Here is a 17,701-nt window from a genome sequence, read left to right as displayed (position 1 = left end):
GGTTGCAGTGAGCTGAGATCACACCGCTGCATTCCAGCCTGGGCAACAGAGCAAGACTTCATCTCAGAAAAAAAAAAAAAAACCTGCTTTGAGATTCAACAAACTCTTGGAAAGCATTTTCTGCAACCTGCTTGTTGTGGAAGTGTTTTTCCTGCGAAAAGTTGTCAAGATGTTCGAAGAAGTGGTAGTTGATTGGTGAGAGCTCAGGTGAATATAGGGGATGAGGCAAAACTTTGTAGCCCAATTCATTCAAGTTTTGAAGCATTGGTTGTACAACATGTGTTTGGCATTGTTGTGGAGAAGAATTGGGTCCTTTTTGTTGACCAGTGCCAGCTGCAGGCATTGCAGTTTTCACTGCATCTCATTGATTTGCTGAGCATACTTCTCAGCATGTAATGGTTTCACCGGGATTCAGAAAGCTGTAGTGGATCTGACTGGTGGCAGACCACATAACAGCAACCATTGTAAGAATTAAATAAAGAGGAGAGAAACACAAAGGGTGGCTTGACAGTTAATGGTTTATTTCGGAAAACAAACATGGGAGGGACTTCAGACTGAGTTAGGTCAAAAGCTTCACTCTCTTACAGACTAAGAGTTTTTAAGGATTCAGGGTGGGAGAGTTTATTAGAGGCTTGGACTGCTTCTGTGTCTCTTTGTTGTGCTTATCTGGGAGGGAAAGTTGTGTGTCAGTTCCCATACACCTTTCTGCAGCTGCAAGCACCTCGCCCGAGTCTGCCTTTAGCTTCCCTATCTTAGTGGACCTGAAAGGAAAGGAATGTGCTTATTACTGGGGCCCCATTGTATGAGCGTGAAGTTTGGCAGTTACCCAAGAGACTTCCTCCCCACCCTCCTCTGCACCTGAGCTGTGTTATCTGTGTTTTACTGTCTGCTCTTTTCTGGCTGCTTGTAGTTAGAAGAGAAGTGATTCCTTGGAATCTGTGAAGCTAGAAAGGGAGCTGGAACTTAAAGTAGCAGTGTTTGTCTGAGATAATGGTGCTCCTGCTCTGTCAACCATGACCTTTTTTTGGTGCAAGTTTGGTTTTGGGAAGCGCTTTAGAGCTTCTTCTCAGTCCAACCACTGAGCTGGTCATTGCCGACTGACATATAAAATCCACTTTTTGTTGCACCTCACAATCCGATTGAGAAATGGTTTGTTATTGTGTAGAGCAAGAGAAGACAACACTTCAAAAAGACATTTTTAAAAAATTTTTCCTCAGCTCATGAGGCACCCATGTATTGAGCTTGTTTACCTTTCCAATCTGCTTCAAATGCTCAATGACTGTAGAATGGTTGACATCAAGCTTTTTGGCAACTTCTTGTGTAGTTGTAAGATCAGCATTGATGATTGCTCTCTCTTGGTAATTGCCAACTTCTGATTGCCGGCCATTATGCTCCTTATCTTCAAGGCTCTTGTCTCCTTTGCAAAACTTCTTGAACCACTGCTGCACTGTACATCTGTTAGCAGTTCCTGGGCCAAATGCATTGTTGGTGTTGAGAGTTGTCTCTGCTGCTTTACAACCCATTTTGAACTCGAATAAGATAATCATTCAAATTTGCTTTTTGTCTAACATCATTTCCACAGTCTAAAATAAATATAAAATAAATGGCAAGTAATAAGTCATTAGCAAAAAAAACATAAAGTGAGACATGTCCATTAGAATGATGTATAATATAAACACATTTACTTAAGAATGCATTCAAATGTCAAACGGCAGATTCCCACTGAGTCTTGTAATAAGCTCCACACTGCTTCTTTTCCCTCTACTGCAACCTTCAACATCATAACATCTGTTGTACATCACGTGGCTCAAGTGGCAGGGCTGCTTGGACTGCAACTGGGATCTGCTGCAGAGCCCTTTCCTGCAGCAGATTCCAGTTAACACTAGCAGCCTTTGTGTCACTTGGTATAGGGGTTGGAACAATATTCTTAGCTGTGGAATGTGTTGCTTCCAAAACCCAGGGTCCTACCAAGACACTGCCTCTGTGATCTTCACTTCAAAGGAGTTATTCTAGTATTCCCCTAAGCACTGAACCTGCAAAAGCTTTCCCTAAGTGTCCAAATTCCCAAATCTTAATATGGTTTATCTCATACCCCCTGTAGCACATGTGCTTTACCAAGATCTCCAATATTCTAGTAACTACTTGTGTAACTTGCTCTGTCATTATGATGTTATCAATGTAATAAATCAGTATGATGTTTTGAGAAATGCTTAGGTGGACAATATCTTCAGTCTATATTTCCTTGGGCAGGAAAACTAACATAGTCTTGAGACATAATTGAAAGTGAATACAGTATCGTTCATCTCACATGAATGTAAGTCATTTCTGATCCTCTTTTCTAACCGCAACAGAAAATAATTCATTCCCCAAATCACTGACTGTATCATATACTGGAGACCTTTTAAATGATTCTGTGTTTAGTATAACACTGCTATTGGGGCTACTACTTGGCTGAACTCGAGGCAGTCTATATTCATTCTCTAGAAAACATATGGGTCTTCAGGGTCCAGGCTGATGAATTAAATAGAGAGGGAAAAGAGACAACTGCTGCTAGATCTTTTATGTCTTTAGTGGTGGCATTAATTTCCAATTCAAGTGTTCTGGAATCCTATCATCTCCAGTGACTCTAGGAAGCCTAGATCCATAGCAGCATCTCAAACCACTGAGCTTTTCACCAAGCTGGTGGCTCTCTAGTGCTTCTCTTTATTGCTTTAGTGGAAAAAGTGTCCTTTGGGTCTTCTCAGGAATACATGCATCTGTAGCTTCTTTGGTCTTGTGTAATAAATCCTTTTTAAGCATCTCTACCTCTTTGAGCATTTGGGCCTTTTCTTTAACACTCTGCATGGCAATAATGGCATCCCTACCTCTTTTACTGCATGCTGTTATTTTTTCCAAAATTCAAAGAGCCATCCTAACAGTGCGTTAGAATCAGCTTCTGGTGTCCTGCCTGCAAGCTAATTTCTGAGTCACTGAGGTTCTCCTATGTCAGAAAAATTTCCCCTACTCAGCTTTTTATTTCCCCAGTCCTAGAATTACCCTCAAGATATTAATATATGCTTTCATATGTTCTCCTTGTTCTTGTGGCACATTTTAGCCAATTCTTTGAACTCCTGGTGGGTAATCATTTTCCTCTTAAAGTAGAGCCAATTCTCCTTAGTCATCACACCTCATGATTCTAAGCCTTGACCCTGGTTGCTAAGTCTAAGAGCCATGAGGGGAAGAAAGACTACATCCTGAGAAAAGAAATTACTCTCTTGTGAATGCTCTGACCCATGTGAGGCCTCTTTATTCTCTCTAAGCAAAGGAAGGCTGCTGCCTTCCGGCAAGGGGAACAGGACTACTTCTGCAGGTTCAAGGTTTCAAGGGTACTGGAAAATCTCAAGCACATTCACACCGATGTCTTAGTCCCAATTCTCAGTGTTCAGCTTTTCCCCTGTCAGAGTTCTGTGGCTCTAAAGAGGCTTTGAATTTAGCTTTTTTATTATTACTTCTTGCAACCTGGTACAAGATGTATAACATCTGTAATATACAAATCTGATTGAGTTCTCATGCAGTCTGGGTTGAGTTTTCATGCAGTCTGGTCTCTAATTGCAGATGAATGTTTTTTGAACATTGCCTTTCTGATTTTGACACCATGCCCGAGTTGAAAATTGTCCTATTTGAGTCTGTTTTCATCGTTGAGCATATTAAAGACATTTAATGTAAATTAATTTCATAGTTTAATAATTATTGTTGCTCCCCATATTTCTCATGTTGCATAAGTCAACATACATCTCTCACTTGCACCTTATCCCAATTCACTGCAGGTGAGTCTTGGTAACTGAGATGCTAAGGCATGCCCATGGTTATTACCATTCTGTTCCATCAGCAATGGGTATTGTTGCCATCTTTCCAGTGAGTAATTTGATTCCAGAATTACATCCCAATAATCTGCACCTTAAGGGTCACTCTGGTAAGAGGCATCTTAGTTGAGTTTTCCAGGAAACAAACCTTGAGGAAAAGATTCAAGTGCAAGCATTGGTTGATAATAGTTTATTTGGGAAGCAACTAAAACACTGACAGGGAAGTTAGAAGTGAGATAATGAATGGAAAGAAATTAATACTCTCTGGAGGAGTTTCCTATATTTATTTTGGGAGTGATGGTATAAAGGTGCGTATTCCACTTGATAATTTAGAAACATGGTAATCAGTTCTTATCTCTTCTAGTGGTTACCTTTTGGATTCTATGTAATACACAGCTATTTATTGAACTATTTAAAGTGTTAATGAGAAGATCACTGCAGTGGTCAACTGAGCACTGCCAGTGCTGGAGATCTCTGGGTGCCAGTGCATAAAACACAAGAATCAGAGTATTCCCACCTGAGAGGGCCTGAGTCAAGAAATGTTTACATAAGCCAGTCTTTGGTTGAGAGCTGCTCCTGGAAAGTGTTCATTTTCTGCCACTCCCGGCTTGTTAGGCAGGTAGAAAAGTGGCAGAAAGATAAATCCTCACACACACACACAAATCCACACACAAAAACCTCTGGTGTTAGCAGTTGAAGATGGAACTGAAGTGCACTGAAATGATAAGAGAGAGGCACAAACGGAGTTTGCTATACTGATCATTGCAACAAATGGAAATAGTTTTCATCTATACTTTATCTAGGGACAGTCATTTAGTCAGGAGCTGATTTTAACCTTCTTATTCTCTGCTAGTAATGGGAGAAACAGTTGCATCATGCACTGACCCTGCCCAGTGAGAAAGTGACCACATTTCATTTTGAATGACTGTGTGTGGGTCAGGAGAATATACAAATCTGATTCAAATAAACTGCTGGGAATATCAATATTCATATTTTGGCTTAAAGAAATGAGTTTCTTCTTGGTCGGTGGTTGGGGAATAGTATTATTACTTATGTTTTTGCAAAAGGGTGGCAGTAAAGAGAATTTACAAGTTTGGAGAAGACATTCATAAAATGGAAGTTTTGGTCCTAATTTGTGAGTCTTTTCTGTGAATGGATATACTGTACATGCTATTTTATATTCTGATTTCTATCCATTGATATAAATACCTTTCATTTGATTAAAAACTTCATACAACTTATTACATTAAAGTATTTTTATATTTTAAAGTGTATTTTTATAATACAGTATGATTGTACATGGTACAAAATTCAAATAGTACACTAGGAAATGTAAACAAGATAAGCTTCCTATCCATTCCAAACAGAATTTATGTTGTATTTTTTGAGAACTTTTTTGCATATAGCAACATGTATAAGTGTATGTGCATGTGTAGATTCTGAAGAGTTACACAAATGAGAGAGTGGACTTCCATTGAAGTTACAGCATGCTTGAATGATCTATTTCACCAATACTTGCTTATGGAAATAAAGGGAAGTGACAGCGGAAAGAAGAAGAGGAGTGGAGGAGGGGATTGAGGCCAAAGGAGACTCTGACCACATACAGGTATTGCACAGAATATTTTCAGATTGTTTGGTTTACAATGAGTGCTATAGCTCCATTTTTGTGTAGCAGAAAAAAATGAGATTTCAATAATTCTTTTCGCATTTTTTGTTTTTATTATGTATTATCCTTATCAATGGACGGAGACTAGCTAATTTGGCCATGAGAAGAAAATTGCTGAGACACAACTGCCTTCAGAGGAGATATATGCCTCTCTATTTATAAGTACCATTCCCCTGAGATCTCTGTAGTTAACTTTACTGGGTCTACTAGAGGATGAAGAGGAGTGAAGGAAAACTATCCAACCACCCAAAAAAAACTTTATAATGACAACAGTGTGATTGCTTAGAAGTTCCTGTATAAAAAATGTATCAGTTGAAAGCAACTGGGATGTTTTATTCATTTCACAGTGTTCTTTTTTCTTTCTCATTTCTCTTTAAAAGGAAAATGACATAAATTCAAAAAGATTCCAGTCTGAAGCACAACTATTGCCTGCATAACAAAAACATCTTAACTTTTTCTGCACATTATTATTCTCTTACAGGTTAAAAAGAAAGCAATTTTTATTGTATTAGAACTCTCTAATGGTAAAAAGTGCAAGAATTTAAAATTTTTCTTTTATATTCCTATGATCTTCAAAGTATTAACTTTGAATATACTTGAGTTATTTTCTAAAAAGTGCTCAATCTGAAATAAATTACATTGACTATTTGGCTTTGCACAATAGGGAGAATATAACTGGTTTGTTTACTATATAGAGAGACTAAGAAAAAAGCTAATATTAATTGCTACCAATTCTATGATAGGCTTTAATATTTATGGAGGTATGATCTTTTAATTTTATGAGTAATATTCATTTGAAGTTGTAAAAGAAAGCATTAATCTTAATTATAGTTCATTTCATCTTAAAATGAAACCATACATTGTGAATCTTGTTTTCATCACATAATTATTAGAAACCAATATTTATTTTCTTTGAAGTACTATTATGAACCTTGATTATTTTGTATAGATACTTCCTTAAAAGTCCTGCTTAAAGTTAACATCTAAAACAGTTATGCCAATGAAGTCTTACTCTAGGTAATATCTGTATCTAAAAGATGAGTGCCCACCATTCTGGTAGCTTTGTTTTGGTGCTGTTCATCCCGTGATGCTGAGACAAATATATACAACAGTAGAAGGAATTCAGGGATATGATTACCCAAAAGGGAAACTTTTCTGTCCCAATTTGAGTTGTGTTGATAAGGTGTTCCCAAGATGTTAAGTACGCTCATATTTTGTATGCTACTAGATCTGGTAAACAACTTCAGCACTTTCAGGATACAAAATCAATGTGCAAAAATCAGTAGCATTTCTAAACACCAATGACATCTAAGTTGACAGCCAAACTAAGAATGCAGTGCCATTCACAATAGCCACAAAAAAATAAAATACCTAGAAATACAGCTAACCAGGGAGGTGAAAGATCTTTACAATAAGAATTGCAAAATGCTACTGAAAGTAATCAGAGACTACACAAACGAATGGTAAGGCATTCCATGCTCATGGATAGAAAGAATAATATTGTTAAAATCACCATACTGCCCAAAGCTATTTACAGATTCAGTGCGATTCCTATCAAGCTACAAGTGACATTTTTCACAGAATTAGAAAAAAATTCTAAAATTTATTTGGAACCAAAAAAGAGCTCAAATGGCCAAAGCAATTCTAAGTAAAAAGAACAAAGCTGGAGGCATCACATTACCTGACTCAAACTATACAACAAGGCAATAGTAACTAAAACAATGTGCTACTGATACAAAAAACAGACACATAAGCAAATGGAATAGGTTAGAGAAAGCAGAAATAAAGCCACACACCTAGAATCACCTAATCTCAACAAAGCCAAAAATAATAAGGAATAAGGAAAGGACTGTTCAATAAATGGTGCTGGGATAACTGGCTAGCCATATGCAGAAGATTAAAACTAGACCCCTACATTTCAGAATATAAAAAATCAACTCAAATATGGATTAAAGACTTAAATATAAAACCTCAAACTATAAAAATCCAAGAAGAAAACCTAGGAAATAACATTTTTGACATCAACCTGGGCAAAGACTTCGTGATGAAGATTCCAAAAGCAATTACAACAAACTGATAAGAGTAGATACTATACTTGATCTTAGCCAAAAGGCCAAAAAAACCCAAAAAAACCAAAAAAACAAATATTGACAAGCAAGACCTAATTAAGTCAAAGAGTTTCTGCACAAGCAAAAGAAACTGTCAACAGTGTAAACAGACAGCCTATAGAAAGGGAGAAAATATTCACAAACTATGTATCCAACAAAGGTCTAATATCCAGAATCTATAAGAAACTTAAATTGACAACCAAACAAACAAACAAAAAATCCCATTTAAAAAGTGGGCAAAGGACATAAACAGACACTTTTCAAAAGAAGGCATACATGTGACAAACAAACATATGAAAAAGTGCTAAATATCACTAATCATTAGGGAATCGCAAATCAAAACGACAATGTGATACCATCTCACACCAGTCAAAATAGCTGTTATTAAAAAGAAAATAACAAATGCTGACAAGGTTGTGGAGAAAAGGGAACACTTACACACAGCTGGTGGGAATGTAAATTAGTTCAGCACTGTGAAAAGCAGTCTGAAGCTTTCTCAAATAATGTAAAATGGAACTACCATTCGACCCAGATATCCCACTACTGATTATATACCCAAAGAAATGTGAATTGTTCTACCATAAAGACACACACGTGCATATGTTTATTGTAGCACTATTCACAATAGCAGAGATATCGAATCAACCTAGATGTCCATTAATGGTTGACTGGATTTTAAAAATTTGGTATTACACACCACAAAATACGACACAGCCATAATAAATGAGATGTTCTTCGCAGCAACATGGATGGAGCTGGAGGCCATTATCGTAAGCAAATTAATTCAGGAACAGAAAACCAAATACCACATGTTCTCATGTGTAAGTGGGATCTAAACACTGACTACACATGGACATAAAGAAGGGAACAGTAGACACTGGGGCCTATTTTATGGTGGAAGGTAGGAGGAGGGTAAGGATTAAAACATTACGTATCAAATATTATGCTGATTATCTGGGTGACAAAATTGTCTGTACACCAAACATCCATGACATGTAATTTACCAGGATAACAAACCTGCACCCGTACCCCTTGAAACTAAAATAAAAGTTAGAAAGTAAAAAGAAAACAAATGAGAGTTTACTGTACACATTGCGCCACTTTTTGCTTTCTTAAGAATTTTATTGGCTATTATTTGACAAAAAAACACATAGCTGTTTCTCCTTGACTATTTGTTTGACCTGCCCCTTATTGATAAATATTTACTTTCTGATTCTCTGTAATAAAAAACTAATTTTGCAACAACCACATTAGAAATGTGTTTTGTCTTAGTTTTCTCTTTTCTTTTAAAAATGATATTCGCTTTCAAGTGCTTTTCCCTAAAACTTTTTATATGGCAATATTCTTAACCTTAGAGAAATAATATAGAATAGATAGATAAATTTAAATAATGCAAAGAACACTCATATACTTTTTGCTCAGATTCCTGTTAATATTTTCCATTTCCTTTGCCACTACTCCCATGTACATGTATATTATCACACATACAAAAACATTTAAATGTAGGTTACATGTATTATATTTATTATGGTTGTTTATCCCTAAATACTTTCTTATGTATTTCCTAAGAAAAGGAATATTTTCTTACATAACCATAGTGTAGTTATCAACTTTAGGTTATCATTTAATGCTTTAAAAAATTTAATGGCTACACAGTGTAAATTTTTTTATGTTTTGTGGAGTTATGTAAAGGTATATATTCCCTTGATAACTTTATAATATGTTTTTATCTCTTCAAGTGGTTAATCATGCATTTTTTAACTTTATCAGTTAATTCCAGGCTAAGAAAAATGTTCAAAAAGGATACTTATGTGTCTTTTTGTTGTCATTCTAGAATTTTTAGGTTGTATTATTCTTGTTGGTTCTAGTGGTTAATTTTTTTCCTTTTCAAAATATACATGGAATGCTGTCAACTTTAAATACTTTCTGATAGAAATTTCCTATGAGATGAGAAGATGGGTGGATGTATTCCATCTGCCAAATTCTTTCTTATTCTGTTTTTCACTTTTGATAGCTTTTGATTGTTGTCATTGTCATATCATCATTGCTTGTGTATTTTTCCATTCTATAATATTCATAATCTTTTAGTTCTTGTCCTCTATGTAAAGGTATTCACTCTAATATAGTCTGAATAATTGTATCTTTTGACCAAAATCTCCTTTTTATCCCCACCCCTACTTCCAGATCCCGGTAGCCATCATTCTACTCTCTACTTCTATGAGTCTGACTTTTTTTTAGAATCCACGTGTAAGTGAGATCATGTGGTATTTAACTTTCTGTGCCTGGCTTATTTTATTTAGCATAATGTTTCTAGGTACATCAATGTTGTCACCAAATTTCCTTATTTTTTATGACTGAATATACTACTAAATATAAACTTTTCTTCCTCTAGTCATCCATTGATCAATACTTAAGTTGCTCTCACATCTTGGCTATGGTGAATAATGCTGCAATAAAAATGGAAGTGCAGATATCTCTTCAACATATTGATTTAGATTTTTTTGGATATATGCCCAGAAGCGACATTGTTGGAATGTATGATAATCCTGTTTTTAGTTTTTTGAGGAATTTCCACACTGTTTTTAATTATGGCTGCCCTAATTTACATTTCTACCAACAGTTTACAAGGATTATCTTTTCTCCACATTATTACCAATATTGGTCATTTTTGTATTTTGATAATACTCATTCTAACAGATGCCAGTTGATATTTTATTGGGGTTTTAGTTTACATTTTCATGATTGTTAATGATGTTGAATATTTTTTATATACTTGTTGGCCATCTGTATGTCTTGTTTTGAGAAGTGTCTATCAAGCCTTTTTGGCCATTTTTTTTTTTTTTTTTTTTTTTTTGCTATTGAGTTATGCGAGTTCCTTACACATTTTGGATAAGGAAGAAATGAAGCACCTGATCAGATATATGGTTTTCACATCTTTTCTCTCAATCCATGGGTGTTTTTTTTCACTGATAACTTTTTCTTTTCATGTTCAGAAGCTTTGTAGTTTGCAACTTAATTTGTCTAGTTTAGCTTCTGTTGCCTGTGCTTTTGGGCTAATAAACAAACACACAAAAAAATAATGCCCAGACTAATGTGATGGAGCTTTTACCCTTTATATTTTTTTCTATTAATCTCACAGTTTGAGGTTTTAAATTTTGAATCCATTTTGGGTTGATATTTATATGTGGTGCAAGATAAGGTTTCTCATGATCCAACCCCTAAAAGAAATTAGATTAATTTCCTAACTCCCCTTTTTACAGCCATACTCTTAGAAGTATTTGTCCATTTATTCACTTACTCATTTGTCTGAAAATATTCATCGAGCACTTATTTTTTAATGAACTCTTTGGAAGCTTGGGAATATATTGTTGACAATCCTATAAAATCCCTGCTCATTCTTATGGGGTAGGTGAATGCAATAACAAGTCAATGTTAGTTAATACCAATTACTTTGAACAAAAATAAAACTGGGCAAAGAGAAATGAAGTGAACGAGGCTGAGTTGGGGTCAGCTATACTCTTTTCCGAAGGATGATTGGAGAAAGCCTTTCTGATGAGAGGATATTGTAGCAGAAACTCGGATAAAATGAAACAAATTGTGCAGCTATTTGGAGAGAAAATTGTTTTGAGAAGAAGGAAAAAAGAGAGCAAAGATTCTGAGGAAGGATCTTGGTTTGCTGGTTTCAAGAAGGCAAAGTGGACTGGGTGAGTGGGGGAAAGATAGGACATCCTAGGCTTTTCTTTTCTTCTTCTTATTATTATACTTTAAGTTTTAGGGTACATGTGCAAACGTGCAGGTTTGTTACATATGTATACATGTGCCATGTTGGTGTGCTGCACCCATTAACTCGTCATTTAGCATTAGGTATATCTCCTAATGCTATCCCTCACCCCTTCCCCCATCCCACAACAGGCCCCGGTGTGTGATGTTCCCCTTCCTGTGTCCATGTGTTCTCATTGTTCAATTCCCACCTATGAGTGAGAACATGCGGTGTTTGGTTTTTTTTGTCCTGGCAATAGTTTGCTGAGAATGATGGTTTCCAGCTTCATCCATGTTCCTACAAAGGACATGAACTCATCATTTTTTATGGCTGCATAGTATTCCATGGTGTATATGTGCCACATTTTCTTAATCCAGTCTATCATTGTTGGACATTTGGGTTGGTTCCAAGTCTTTGCTGTTGTGAATAGTGCCGCAATAAACGTATGTGTGCATGTGTCTTTATAGCAGCATGATTTATATTCCTTTGGGTATATACCCAGTAATGGGATGGCTGAGTCAAATGGTATTTCTAGTTCTAGATCCCTGAGGAATGGCCACACTGTCTTCCACAATGGTTGAACTAGTTTACAGTCCCACCAACAGTGTAAAAGTGTTCCTATTTCTCCACATCCTCTCCAGCACCTGTTGTTTCCTGACTTTTTAATGATTGTCATTCTAACTGGTGTGAGATGGTATCTCATTGTGGTTTTGATTTGCATTTCTCTGATGGCCAGTGATCATGAGCATTTTTTCATGTGCTTTTTGGCTGCATAAATGTCTTCTTTTGAGAAGTGTCTGTTCATATCCTATTCATCCTCTTTTTTGGGTTCCTTTGCCATTTGATTGAGTTAGTTCTTTCAAACCACTTAGAAGAATGTGACACATCAGTAAACAACAATAAGATTAATGTCCTGTGGCATCTATTGTGTAAATAAATTTCATCTGTTTTCTGAAATACCTTGATAGACTCCTCATTATTTACAGAAAAAAAATTCAAACTCCTTTGCCTAATGTTAAAATCTATATGAAGTTTAAGGCCAAATATATGTTTTCAGACTTAACATTTGAAATTTTTTATACAGTGGATGTGGACTCTGTCTCGCAGAGATGCTGTCCAAATTTATAGCTGTTCATTGCTGCATAGAAACCTTCAGTCCACTTTCCTTTTATTTACCATATCTTAGCCTCCTTTTGAGATTCATCACCCCCATGAGACTATGTTTAAACCCTTCTGGTTACAGAGATGTCACCTGCCTAGAACTCCTGCACCAATCACAGCATTCCCAGAGCTGCTGTGCACCCAGACCCCACTTTTGACTGTAATCTCTGAAGCAGGACTCTCTTTTTAGAATTCTCACATCTGCATAGTGCCAAGGGCTGGTGTTCCTCAGGCAGCAGTTGCAGGCTGACAACTAGAATTTCTCTTTGGGGCAGACTCAAAGAGAGAGAGAAAGAGATATAGTTATACTTTGTGCAATTACACTTTACTTAAAACTCCTAAGATTATTTTCTTAGAAAATAACGTTAAAATCCTCCCTATGGACCTGATCCCCTGAGCTTCCGATTCCTTGAGGTAGTTGGTGCCAATTTACTGAAAAACTCTTTAGAGAAATCTCTCCTGTGTCCTGTGCAGAATTGGGTCAATGAACTCTTTTTTAACAGTGCTATTCGAAGGTTCAGTTTTCAAGATGGTATCACTATATTATTTCTCTTCTTGGACACCTGAAGAATCTGAGAAGGAGGACAAGTCTACATTTGTAGGGTAACTTATTTTAATATTAGGAACTATGGGTTTTGTGATTCACTTTGACATAGGCACACAGAGTCTAGAGTTTCTTCAGATGGGGGAGTTAAATGATCACCCAAATTATATTCAGGAAGCCATGTATGCAAAAAATAAGCTTAGAAGCCTGGAAAAACGTGATCTCTAAGAGCACCCTGAAGGATGGTTTGGTAAAAATAGAATATTTGTGTCTTTTGGTTTCATTGGCCCAACTTAAATGTACTGAATGGCCCAACTGAAGTCAGTTGAATTTTGTGTTTGGCATAGAGACAGTGAAATTTGCTGGAAGGTTTATGGGTTCATTGAATATTAGAATTAAGAAACCTTGGCTTTTCTGGCTTGTAATTACTTCACTTTACCTAGAATGTGTATTATAAGTAGAAGAGAAACTTCTGGATCAGCTGAGTTGAATTATCATTTTGCTCAGGCCCCAAATCACAATCATGTATAGTATTGCAATTTTCTCTATTACAATCTTTGGCTTGTATAAGACTGGGAAAAATAAAGCTTAATAGCCTTTTCTGCAGCAACTATTGTTTTGCACAAGATTTCAGGTTTAATACCAAGTTTAAAAAAAAGTAACAATTATTAATGGTGTATGTGCTTCATTAACTTCATTTACAGAGGCAATTATCTGAGGCCATCAATGTGTATATTCCAGTTCCAGTTTTCTAAAATTTTTCCATAACCTAAATTTATTCTGACGCTTAAAATTCTATTTCCATTCTTTTGCATGATAAGTAATGAAAATATAAATAACCTGGGGCTAGTGTCTATGTTTAGAAAAAGTAGAATTCTTGAAACATTTTACTACTAAAGTAATAGATTTTCCTTATTAATCTTAAATTTACATCTCTTCAGGCCTTTTCTTTTTCAAACTCCTTTGCCTCTGAGACCATAAAAAGTCAGTGGTTTTTCATTACATGAATTTTCAGGTAACCAAAATCCTTTTGAAACTTTTAGATCAGAGGAGAATGTTGTTAGACCTTCTTTCATTACTTCTCCTCTGTTGGAATCATTATGAATATTTCAAGATAAAAATTGTATGCCTGACTTCCTCAGTTTTCCTTTTTCCCCTTCATCCTCATTCCCCCTTCTTCTCCCTTCTCTTTCATTGTAATTTTGTTCTAAATTTATATTTTCAAAGAATTATAGATTACCAAGAGGTACACAGATAGCACAAAGAGGTCCCGTGTACTCTTCTTCCAGTTTTTCCAAAGTTATATATTATGTATCTATAGTACAATAATGTAAACCAGGAAACTGATATCAATTATAGTATTATTGTATGATGCATGCATAGAATTCCATATCATTTTATGTCATGTGTAGATTTGTTTAACCACAACCAGAATCAGAATACACAACTATCTAATCACCACAAATATCTCTATTGTGCTACTCTTTATAATCACACCACCACCCTTTTTTTAACCATCCCTAATTTCTGGCAACCACTAACTTGCTCTCCATCTCTATAATTTTCCATCCTGAGAATGTTAAATGAGTGAAATCATAGAGTATTGTACCTTTTGAGACGGACTTTCCTCAATTCTGTGTAATGTCCCTGAGATCTATCTTAGTTGTTGCCTGAATCATAGTTTGTTCCTCTTTATCACTGAGTAGTATTCTATGGTATGGTTGTACCACAGTTTGTTTAACCAGTCACTTATTGTAGGATATTTTTTTTCAAATTTTTGGCTATTATAAATAAAGATGTTATGAATACTCTTGTACAGGTTTTTATATGGACATGTTTTCCTTTCTCTGGGATAAATGCCCAGGAGTTCCCTCTTTCTTTCTTAAATTCTTTGTCTTTCTTTTCCAAGAAACTGATAACACTGATTGGATCATAGTACCTCCTCAATATTGAAGAACTAGTCTCTTCTTTGACGGGCAAAATTCAATGAAGAGTGAATGTGTTAATGGGTATATACACCAATGATATGAAGGAATACAGGAGGATCTGAGAAGGCATCCCAGAGAAGATACTGTTGAGTTGTTTGAGTCCTGTTCCAAAGACAGGTTCTCTTGTTTCAGCCTTCCCTCCATTATTTTAGACAATTTGATTAACTGTTGCTATAGAATCTAAGTGAATTGGAAAGGGCATTACATTATCTAATTCTTTTTGTATTTTTAGTAGAGATGGGGTTTCTCCTTGTTAGCCAGGCTGGTCTTGACCTCCTGATCTTAGGGGATCCACCCACCTCAGCTTCCCAAAGTGCTGGGACTACAGGTATGAGCTACTGTGCTGGGCCAATATCTATTTACTCTTAATCTGGTGTGATGATAGGTATCAGCCTGAATTCATTGCTTTCATAATTCCTTTTTCTATGATGTGTTTCTTAAAATATCCTTGGTTAGAAGGCAGATGTTTTTAGAAAGGTAACCTGACACAGTTAGAAGATTACATTAAATAGTCTCCAGAGTTTACTTCTAGGTCTAAAGTTCTAATTCTGTAAGAAAATCCTCTTTTGATCAAGAAGGAAACTGAGGAACCTAGTGAGATTCCGTAAATAGTTCAGTATCACCGAAATGGTTCACAGAGAGTAAGTAGGACACCAGGAGTAGAATTTAAGACTGTTGTACTACTTAACTTAAATAAAAGTTAAATTCAGATGTGAAATTAAGAAGCACTTAATTATGAATATATTGCATATAAAATTATTTCTCTTTCTTGTAACAGGTTGAATCAGAGAAATGGACTATAGAAATCAAACTTTGGTTACTGAATTTTTTTCCGTGGGATTAACAAATCTCTTTCAGCACAAGATTGCTCTCTTTCTGGTATTTCTCTTTGTTTATCTTGTCACTGTTCCGGGAAACTTGGGAATGCTCACTCTTATTTGGATGGATTCTCGACTCCAGACCCCCATGTACTTTTTTCTCTGCCACTTGTCCTTTGTGGATGTCTGCTCCTCTTCTGCCATTGGTCCCAAGATGTTGACTGATATCTTCGTGGAGAAAAAGTAATCTCTTTGGTTGTGCTGCCCAGTTATGGTTTTTTGGCCATTTTGTAGTAACTGAATGTTTCCTTCTGGCTGCCATGGCATATGACCGGTATATGGCTATCTATAAGCCCTTGTTGTATACACTCATTATGTCCCAACAGGTCTGTGTGCAGCTGGTGGTGGGCCTTATGCTGTGGGCCTTATAAGCACCATGACCCATACGACTTTCACCTTTCGCCTACTCTACTGTGGTCCAAACATCATCAATCACTTCTTCTGTGACCTTCTCCCTGTCCTCTCCCTGGCATATGCAGATACCCATATTAATAAATGTTTACTTTTTATCTTGGTGGGTGCCCTGGGAGTACTCAGTGGTGTGATCATCTTGGTCTCCTACATTTACATTGTCATTGCCATCCTGAGAATTCACTCTGCTGACGCGAGACGCAAAGACTTCTCCACTTGCTCTTCACACCTGATGGCTGTCTCCATCCTGTATTGGACACTCTTCTTTATCTGTGTATGTCCAAGCTCTAGTTTCTCTATCAACATCAATGAAGTGGTTTCCCTGTTCTACACAGCAGTGATCCCCATGTTGAATCCCCTTATCTACAGCCTGAGAAACAAGGAGGTAAAAGATTCATTCAGCAAGAAGTTTGAAAGAAAGAAGTTTCTTATAGGTAGGTGAACTAGAATACCAATTATACTGCAGATTGAGAAGTGATACTTAATAGAGGCAAGACACTGGACTGAGTGATATTTTGTGTTTACTGCTTTGTTTTGAGATTCTACAATCTGGTATATAGTAAGAGTTCAATGTATATTTGTTTATTGAAAGGTAAATATGTGGCCAATACTAAATTATTTGTTTAATGGACATTAAAGTTGGACAGGCATTGGTTCAAAAACAGCTCTGGCCAAATTTTCCTGTATGAATGACCTACCCACAGAATGGAAAAATGCATCAGATTGAATATGTATACATAAACACACACTTAAAAGATATGTATGACTTAACATTGAGTTTGGCATGCAAAAGATAATCAAAAATGGTAATTTTTAAAGAGAAAAAAGTGACATTTTTCTTTATGATTTTTTTCTTTATGATTCCATTTCTCACTATATGGCAGTTCTAATGATATGATTTCTATTTGACTTTCTGGTAAAGCATTATATTTCGCAATTTTTTCCCTGTAATATGTACTTGTTTCTTGGTTGTAGATATCCATGTTCTCTATGTTTACAATGGTACCCGGATTTACCTTTAGAGCATTATCTCTCACTTACAGAATACAGTTTTAGAGGGACTGAGATGTCCTTGACTTCCCACAGCATGGTATAGACAAATACCTAAGCTAAAATTATTTCTCCCTGGCCTTTGAATTGTAAGCCAAGTGACACAGTAGGAAAATGGTTGAGACTCATTCATTTCAGCTAGGTCTCCTGATTGTACAGCCTCTGCCATAGGGACACTAAAAGCTGTCTTGGCTCTTATTCTGTTTATACTGTTTCTCTCACCTTCCCATTCATCCTGTGAGCTACCCAGTATTCTTGCAATGAATTTCCTATTTATGCTGCTTGCAATTCAA

The 17,701-nt window shown here is 36.1% G+C and overlaps 1 pseudogene; it reads left to right on the top strand.

The window, feature by feature from the left end:
* Nucleotides 1-15,861: 15,861 nt before the first annotated feature.
* Nucleotides 15,862-16,800, top strand: LOC112204786 (olfactory receptor 5G3-like; annotated as a pseudogene).
* Nucleotides 16,801-17,701: the final 901 nt, after the last annotated feature.

This window comes from Pan troglodytes, chromosome 9 (assembly GCF_028858775.2).
Source record: "Pan troglodytes isolate AG18354 chromosome 9, NHGRI_mPanTro3-v2.0_pri, whole genome shotgun sequence".
In the NCBI taxonomy this organism is placed as follows: Eukaryota; Metazoa; Chordata; class Mammalia; order Primates; family Hominidae; genus Pan; species Pan troglodytes.
This window is presented reverse-complemented; position numbering and strand designations above follow the sequence as displayed.